The sequence below is a fragment of the Macrobrachium rosenbergii genome, chromosome 42 (assembly GCF_040412425.1).
Source record: "Macrobrachium rosenbergii isolate ZJJX-2024 chromosome 42, ASM4041242v1, whole genome shotgun sequence".
In the NCBI taxonomy this organism is placed as follows: Eukaryota; Metazoa; Arthropoda; class Malacostraca; order Decapoda; family Palaemonidae; genus Macrobrachium; species Macrobrachium rosenbergii.
The window spans coordinates 8,792,371-8,802,370 of NC_089782.1; the positions used below are offsets into that span (position 1 = coordinate 8,792,371).

Consider the following 10,000-nt stretch of genomic DNA (forward strand, 5'->3'; position numbering starts at 1 on the left):
AATTATTGGGGAAGTGGGATGAATACGAAATGCGTTGTGGAACAAGTGTTTGGGCTTGAAACAAGTCAAACAGAAAGACCCAGCCCTTGTAATGTACATACATTTCCTGGCATTTTTGTCCGTGATTCGCCGGTGGGAAGGATTTTTTTCCTTTTCCCACGATGTTAAATAGACAGCCGGGATAAAGCCCTAACCGTTTAGAAGGTCATCTTTAACATTGACCTGATCACACACGACCAATAAACTTTAAGGGAGAAATGTGACTGCGAAGTTTGCTTGCTTTCATCTCTCTCTCTCTCTCTCTCTCTCTCTCTCTCTCTCTCTCTCTCTCTCTCTCTCTCTCTCTCTCTCTCGTTTTCGATTTATTACTGAAAGTACTGTGTCACGAATTCTTATATGTGCGTAGATTTAAATAATGAAGTTCCTTAATATTTAAGCGTCTGTATCTTAGTTATGTTCGCATTGCGAATTCTGAAGTAAACTCTGCAACCATGTAACCTTTTTTGTGAAATGTCTTGGTTTTTGTGTTATCTACATTATTGGTTTTGCTGTTAAGCTTTGCCCTCTTATCAACATCCCCACCTTTTATATAAGAACCTGCTGAAGGGAAAGAAGATTTTTAATAGAAGGAGGGTTCATTAATTATTTTTGCTGTGTGTGTTTCTTTTCTTTGCTTTTTTTCTTGTGGCTTAATTAGAAACCTGCAACTACGCTTCGGTATTCAGCTCTCGAGATCCTTGAATACTTCCCTGCCTGAGGGCACGGCTGGGAAATGTGTGCTTTTCCCCGGAATGAGTTATATTGGTTGCGGGGAAATATAACGAATGCACAAGTTAATGAGAGAGAGAGAGAGAGAGAGAGAGAGAGAGAGAGAGAGAGAGAGAGAGAGAGAGGGGTGTTCGGGGCGAGGACCGAAGGGGCTCTGTGTTGAAATACTTATTAATGAGCTCTTGTTAACGAGTTTTTAAAGTAGTCATGATTTTTCCGTAATGAGGCTGTCTTCAGAATAACTCCAGAGAGTATTACATCAAAATAAAGGTTATCATGAATGTTTAGTATTTTGAAAGTAAGCAGATAGGAAATGTAACTAGCCATTGACCCTGATTTATGGAAGTATGAGACTTTCACACTTGGATCAAATCTGTCGGTTGGGAATGGGGCCGGAATGTGTATATTTCTTAGATAGCAGTAAAAGAAATGTATGTATATATATATATATATATATATATATATATATATATATATATATATATATATATATATATATATATATATATATATATATTTACATTTATATATATATGCTATCTAAGAATTACTGCTATCACACACACACACACACACACACACATATATATATATATATATATATATATATATATATATATATATATATATATATATATATATATGTGTGTGTGTGTGTGTGTGTGTATCAAACAATCAAAAACGAAAAATAGCGTTGAGGAATCTAAAGAGATTTAGAGCAGTGGATGTCAGCTCAGCATTGATTAACAACGTATCATTGTCACACCAAAGCTAAAATTAAAGGCCCAGAAAAGTAGTCGACATAATATTTAGAATTATTGCTGTAAAGTGTCTTGAAATTTATCGTAAGTAGCTTTTGTATTTTGATATCGAAATAGATATGCAGCTTTAGAAAACCCTTCATGGACGTTCAAACAGTAATTGAATACAGGACCAGTATCAGGAATGAAATGAAGTCCTGGGATATGGGATAACCTGACGGAAATCTTTGATATGACATGAAACCTGAGATACTATAAAGAATAAAAAGAAAGCAAAAGGTACTTGTAGAGCGGGAAAGAGATTCGGAACGCAGATTAGAATGCATTCGATATTCAGGTCCAAAATGTGAACTTAAACGAGGTACAAGGAGAGATAAGAGAGAGCATCAGGAAAATCAGTCAGGTGATGATGACAAAGCAGTATATTTAGGGAATTGTTACTGAAGTGTCCACGTGTGAAAAGAAAGAGAAGAAAATACCGGTCCAAAGGAGTGATGGAACAGTAACATCAGAAGAAGAGTAAGGACAACGCTGGTAGAATCATTAGAGGCTGGAGACGGATTGAATGTACCGATGAACAAATTAACAGTTTTCGAAGTGGACTCTGTTATAAAGAAGCTTAGGAGATGGAAAGCAACAGGCTTCGATGGAATCACCACAGAGATGATTTGAGCTGAAATTGAAGTGACACCTATTATAACTTTACTGTTCTGCAGGAAATGAAATGCAGAAAACTAAAGAAGGGTGACCTGGCTGAATGTGGTAACTTGAGAGGTGTGGCACTTATTAAAATTTTGATGAAAGTATTCAGTGTGATTTTTCTCAATAGGCTGGAGTAACGATAGAAACTTGACAGAAATGGGATTTGCAGATGGCGCTGTTTTAGTCACCAGAGCATCACAAGGTTTACAAAGCTTGCGTAACAGATCGGACACAGAGAAAATCTGAGAAAAACAAAAGTAATGAGGACAGAGGACGCACAGAATGATGAGATAACATTAGATGAAGAAAAGTGCAATGAGGTTGAAATTAACAAAAAAAAAAAAAAAGGAACATTGGTATCCAGTACCAAAAACGGTATCCAAAAATAGGTTGGTTGAGTAGGATTGGGAAATCAGACTGAAAATGCTAGGAGTTTAGATTAGATGTCAGTCAAAAGCAGTATGTATTACTGTATAGACATGCATCAGGGTATGAAAGTGAAACTATATCCAAACGATTTTGTCGATTTGAAACTAAAGTTTCGGGAAGGAAATTAAGAGTCAGATGGCAGAGTAGAGTTAGAAGTTACACCAAAAAGGAAATCTGGAGGTTTCTTATGTAGATTAGATGATGCTGACGTGAAGGAGGTGGCCCGGACGTCTTTCGTACCGCTGGCTCCTTTGGGCACCAGAAGGGTTGGAATACTCAAGCCTTCTCGGATTAGACCCGTGAGACAGGCGATGGAGATGATTGGAGATTTGCGAATGATGAAGCAAAGGAAAGACGCGAGCGGCGGAGGACCTTTGCGTCGCAAGGCTTAGGTGGCGAATGATTTTGACGTCTTGAGATATCATTTTCACCTGCAGCGATACGTAGCTCTTTTTTTTATATTATATTTAGCATCCTCTCACATTGTAATTGTAGATGTAACGGCTATTGTACAGGTTTAGGCATTTAAAGGTTAACAATAATGACATTTAGCACTTTTAAGAAGTTAGAGAAACGTGATGACCTGAAATGAACGATAATTCTTTATTTAGGCACTACAGTCTTTACCCTTCGCTGCTGCTCAGGTCTTTTCAACTAAGCGGCCAGCAATTGAAAGGCTTTGCTCGTTTATATTTGATATTAATCTCCTGAAATTGCGCGCACGTTTGTTCGTCGTCTGCTCATTCACGCAGATGACGAATAAACCTTTTGAGATGGGAAATGGAAATGTCGCCTTTATTCACAATTTCGAGTCATTGCAGAACTTCGGGGAATTTCATGGATGGCGCGAAGTGTCCCCCCGATTCAGGTCAGCTCTGCCACTGCCATTAAAAGCGTCACTCAAACGCCCCGGAATGGGTCTGTTCAGGTGGATGACACTGGAACAGTGAGGTCCACACGACACATCGACCGTGAACCAAACACACAGAAGAACGCTTTCACGGTTGTCTTCTCACTGCGTACACACAGTAGAATGATGTGTGTTTAGTACAGTAATCTTTAGAGATCTAAATGATGATGGTGTGAAATGCCACTTTTACATGAAAGACTATTGAAGTGTCACATCCAAGTAACACGCAAGCACCCATCATATAATATTGTGCCTGAAAGAGAGGAAAATCAGACAATATAAAGAAAGGAGGCAAGGGACGAACAGTAATTTAACATTGATTGAAGAATTATATCAGGATAACTCATTATCAAGCATAAGAATGAACAGGTTGACAAAGAAAGTCCTAGGTGCAAGTATACCTGGACTGAAGACGTTATGGTTAAAAAGTTTAAAAAGTCTCTTTTGTTCTTTACAAGAGGAAGGAAGTAGGAGGAGCCGTATTTACAACCTTTCTTTAACTTAGCCCTTCCCAAACCATCAATCTTGTTCTTTACTAAGAGTAATTCTTAAGAGTAATTCATAGTCACTCGAGCACAACTCTAGCTTTAAAGTAGGTTTAAGTCGAAGAAAAAAGTATTATGAAATGCAAAGTAGGACAAAGTTCGTGTTTGGACTATTTTATTAATTTTCCCAAATACCCTTATTTTGTGCTTTTTGTTATTTATATATTGTTGTATAATATTTAGTAGCTGTATGACAAATAAATTAGTTTCTGTTTAATCATTACACCTAAAAAAGAAATAGATATTTTCCAAGGATCGAGGTTTTGGGTAACTTACCGACCAAAACAAATGCAACATTTGTAAGATTAATTTTCTGTCTTGAATAGTGGCTTTTATTTAAATTTCTCTTCTAATTCGAAATGTCGAGTGCAGGATATTCTGAAACCATTGAAGTCAAAAGAAGAAAGTGGACATATGACCAAACATTATTGTTAGTCAGTTAGTGGATGAAAATAAGTGATAAAAGGAAAATTCAGTCGAGGCTGTGAAAGACAAATAAGCTGCGTGGCAATCTGCATAAATTCTCTTTGTTTCCTCTGAATGTCTCTTATTTCTCTTGTCAAATGTTTCATAATTGGATAATGCATCCAGTGTTTCAGATATCACTCTGTTCAATGGGAAACTTAAATCATCTCCACGTGCAAATAAAATTTACGTAATTTCATTTAATTAATCCTTTTTAACATATTTAAATCCAAATTAAAATTTTATAATCTATATCTCAAAGTTAATTCTTCATCATTATAGATGCCCAAATATCTTTGCGAGGCCGAAAAGTTTTAACCTGACAACCGTGGTAATGATCTTTAGTGATCAGAACTGGGTGTAAAATCTCTGTAGATATCTTTGCACCTGATTCATATGTTAATTTATATAAAATGCACCAAAGAGTTACTAGTTACCTTTCCTAGAATAACATAATGCCATCCCCCAACCCCTCAGGATAAAGGAAGATGTTGCATCCGTCTCAGGAAGGGGCAAATTGTCATTCTACCCGTACATTTGAAGTGGGTATATCTTATTAAAGTTGATGTAAATACTAGAAGAAAAATGCCTTAGATTTGTCCGATATATATAAAAAAATGCAGGTTTAAAGTCGGTTATTGTTCAAATCTGCTTAGGCTATAAGGGGTACAAGGAGTTAATTTAATAAAAGAAATCTTGGCCTAGAGATATGATTTTCAGTCACAGCCCCTAAAACTTAGACTAGTTAGGCTATTGGAGTTAAAACCAATTTACCTTAACAGCCATTTATGTTAAAGTTGTTTGACAAATACTAACAGGCTATTTCTTTAATTTATATTGTATCATTGAAAGTCCTCTTCCACCACTCTTAATGTTTTTTGCTAAGTCCAACTTTAGAGTTGAAGAATTAAAGCAACTTGCTGTTTATTTGAATTCTTTTCAAAACAAAGTTGACTTAGAAAGATTGTAAAACTCCAGGTAGCAAGCAGAAGTAGATTTACTACGTATAAGGATGACTTAAATTAAGATTAATCTTCTGTATAAACTAGAAGTGAAGGGTGACAAATGTTAACCCAAATAGCATTCCAAAGTTTGACATAAGGCATAAGTATACTTATTACTTGTCTGTTTTATAATTTTACGTAATTTCATAATTAATTTTTTTAACATATTTACAAATTAATTTTATCATTACCACAAAGTTAATTCTACTAGCAAATGAACTTCTTTGCGTGATTTATTGTATTTATATAATGCCAAAGTTTGTAGTTATTATATAATGCCACAGTGTGTTGCATCCGTCTGCCATTGTCGTATAAATGTACTAGAAAGAAAAGCAGCTCATATCAAATTACCAGGATCTTCGTCACAAGTAGAAATAGATAGTAGTGGATTAATTTTTAATCATCCAGTTATGTTCATACTCATTTTATATTGTATCATTGAAAGGTTTTCAAGTATTGATTAAAGAATATTTGAATCCTTTTCAAAACGGTTGACAAAACTAGTAGTAAGCCTAGATTTACTACTAGACTTAAAGTTTTCTATAAACTAAAAGAAGACAAATGTTATAGCATAGTTTGAAGGCACTGTTTTATATAATTTCATATACACTCACATACAAGTATACATTATATAACATATATATATATATATATATATATATATATATATATATATATATATATATATATGTATATATGTGTGTGTGTGTGTGTGTGTGTGTGTGTGTGTGTGCGCGTGTATAGTGAAGGAAGAAGGCGAAAGAAAATGGTCTAAAAAGGATTTGTAAGAGGTGGGCCATCTGCAACCTCGTAAATACAGTGTATCACATGTTTAGTGGACATTTACTGCGATGAGATAGTAAGGAGTTTTAACGAGGCTTGGGTCTTTGTTTGTTTTCCTTTTTTTTTTTTCCATTCCTTAAATATTTTGTCTACTGAGCTGCCAGGTAATAATACAGTTTTCATTAAAAGTGATATTTGAGAAAAGAAATATTCATGGATCCTACCTGAATTATGTATGTAACAAGAAATCACATACGAAACATAAGGCACTGATTATTAACATGTACTGTCGTGAAAATGAGTGAATGTAGGGTCTTAATATATAGATGTTGCATACTTTATATAAGTGTTTCGCCTACGCGTTGGAGCTGACGGTTTCATTCGGAACACCCACCAGCTTACTTTCAGTAATCCCTCACGTTTGTGTGTTTTTGAGGTAGACTATTTTTCAGTAGGAAGTGAGCGTGGCTACCTCATAAAGCCACTTCGGCTCCTGAATGAATGATAGAAGCAGTCAGACAATGAGATGAAAGATATATGTGGTTGGTTTACCCAGGGTCAACAGGGGTTCGCCTGATTTTTTTGGAAATTGGTGATTGGAGACTATATATATATATATATATATATATATATATATATATATATATATATATATATATATATATATATATATATATATATATATGTATATCGTGTGTATAGTAAGCGGTTTTTGCTGGTTAAAAATGACAGCTATTTTATATAATTTTTTACCTTAACCGTTGCTATATGTAAGAGGTTATTTTTCCGATTATTATTATTATTATTATTATTATTATTATTATTATTATTATTAATGAGGGTAAAGCAAGACTTTTTTTTTAGGAATTCTTGGCATATCCCTAAAGGTTCGTTGAAAATCCATCAGATTAGAGCAGTAGTCTTGTAAAGTTTAAGGATTTCCAAGGTATCTTTAGCGATATGTCAGATGTTACACGAAAGAGAGTGGTCATAGTTTATCCTTATCTGTAAAGAACGTGACAGTTCTTTATATTCTTCATTATTAGTAATAGTAGTATTGTAGTATTGTTGCATGTGTATCTCTGCCTCAGAAATGAAGGTAAAATTGTAGTAATGTTTTCACTGCATTTACATCGTGAATATATCAAGGACATTATGCAAATTACTTGTTTATGTTCAGTACTTCCTGAATATTTATGTGACTGTAACGTGCTCTTTTAAAGCTCATAAGGAAAATACAATTAGTCTTTTTATGAAACCTAATTTACAGTTATTGTTATTGAGTATTTCAAGTTAACTCTCAGGCATATTCATAAGTCTTTTGAGTATTACAGTCGGTTCTAAAACATTTCCCCCCAAAATGTGTGGTACTTGAATGAGATCTTGGGAGGATGCAGAAACTACAGCTATTCTTTTCTTTACTTATGTGGCCATATTATTATGGAGAGTTTGTCCTGCCTCTGTCTTTCTCATAATTATCACGTTTAGTATTAAGCAATGACAGACTTTATGACGCTTCTGCCTTTCTCATAATTAACACGTTTAGTACTAAGCAGTGACAGACGTTATGATGCGTTTACGTGACACAGTCGTCATACTTTGCTTGCTAGTTGGTTTTGTGAAAGGTGAGGATAATTTAGCATAGTTCTTGTCATTGTTTACCAACATCTCTCCGTAGGCGAATCATGAGGGGATTTTTAAAATGTATTTTAGAATTTCTTAATTATAACATTGCTTTTTAAGTCCTAAATAAGGAAAAGGCTGTATATTCCTGAAAGATGGCTGTTTGGAGGAGCACTGATCATTAAAGCGCCAATTATTTAATAAGCAAGTTTTTGACAGTTTTTGACAAATTTAACATTATTTTCTATGGGAAATGTTTTGATTAATCTGTTACAACCCACCAGTGTCTAACTGTAATAGGGAACCACTTGGAGGAAAGTTCTGCCTTTGGTCTGGTAGGTCTTTGGAGTGGGACTAGTGGCCGCCCACTCATTTTGGGATTGATATAAGAGGATGACAAATAACCTAGATATGTCAGTAGATATTGATTGTTTGTGTTGTACGGCATCTCAAGATAGGATAGGTCGGGGCGTCCAAAGGGACCCCAGGTCAATTACGGCCAGGTCGGACTGCATCCCCACATTTTACTCTTGATATGCGGCAACCGAGGTCCAGAGGCGTATCCCCCCCCCCCATTGGTCAGGGAGGTTCCACTGGCACCCTAGGCAAGAGTAAGTTGTTATGACTCCTTTTCACAACGTTTTCTTTCTTCAATTCACTTGGTTTCCCACTGCTGTTGCACCCATATTGTTAGACATAGGACCTTTGAAATGAAATGGGTTCATCAAATGTTTACGATGGAAATGAATGTGAAATTCGCCAAAATTTGTGCAGCCTTATAGGTTCAAAAACGAACATTTACTGAAAATATTATAGGTAATCTTCGTAATGAGGAAATAAATCATTTCTAGAAAGAGTCAAAATAAAAGAAATAAAAAAGTGAATTCAGTTACACTAACCTAAAAGAAAAATAAATGAACAAGAATATGGAAAACAATTGCCTGCATAACAAAACTATTTTTATATAAACATATTTACAGTGTGCTAAAACAATAAAAATTAGTTGAATAACCAGAAATTGTTTACAACTAAGAATATTTATTTCTGTTTTTGTTATCACCTTCAGGTCATTACTTCAACATATCGTTTTTGTGATTTTTTAAAATTTTTGCCATAAATTACACACTTCATCTAGAAAGCGCCACCAAAATCGGTATCCAAGTTTGAAAACAAGTTTTTCATATACAGATCAGAGAGAGATATTGCTTTGTGCAAAGCAGTCGGCCAGAAAATGGGTGCACCGCAATCACATCGTTGCACACCAGAAATAACTGATGGATAGGTTACAGTTCCAACTGCTATGATTATCATCATTATTAAAAATAACCAAAATATCGCCTCCGTCGTTACCTTGTAGAACCTCTTCAAAACCGCAAACTATTCATGAAATGTCATAAGCATTTTCGTGGCTGTTAATGTTTCGGTACATATTTTTAGAAGTCGAAGAATATAGTTTTTTTTTTCGAACTAAAAACTCAGCCGAACGTGGGAGTCTATTAAAAGAAGCCAGTTTTTTAAAAAGAAATTTTATTAGTTCTACAGTTCAAACGGACGTTTGATTACTTTAATAGGAGACAAAGGTAATTGCTTGTGTGTGTGAGAGAGAGAGAGAGAGAGAGAGAGAGAGAGAGAGAGAGAGAGAGAGAGAGAGAGAGAGAGAGAGAGAGAACACGAATGAATTGCAGGAGAAGGGGAACCAAGAGACGGATAATTGAGTGATGGTAATTGGAAAGTTTTCGCTCATATTGCATAGGAAATATTACATTTTAATCATGTTACCCCGCGGTACATATTTGTCTAATAACCAAGGATGAATATGTAACGATGTAGAAAGGGGAACGGAGATGGACGAGGAAGATAATAATATAAAGAGGGAATTGACAGAGGATAAAAATGGCGGAAGTTATGGACGGACTTGGTAATGAGGGATCGTTAAGTGGAGTCGAATTGCTCTCGGTCAAGTCAGAATGAAAAATACCCTTTGAATTGAAATGGGAAAGGAGATGGTTG

The 10,000-nt window shown here is 35.2% G+C and overlaps 1 protein-coding gene across 42 annotated transcripts in view; it reads left to right on the forward strand.

Annotated features, from left to right (window-relative positions):
* The window catches only part of LOC136827934 (ankyrin-2-like), a 790,256-nt gene that overhangs the window by 119,838 nt on the left and 660,418 nt on the right, over positions 1–10,000 (forward strand). The window lies entirely within an intron of this gene.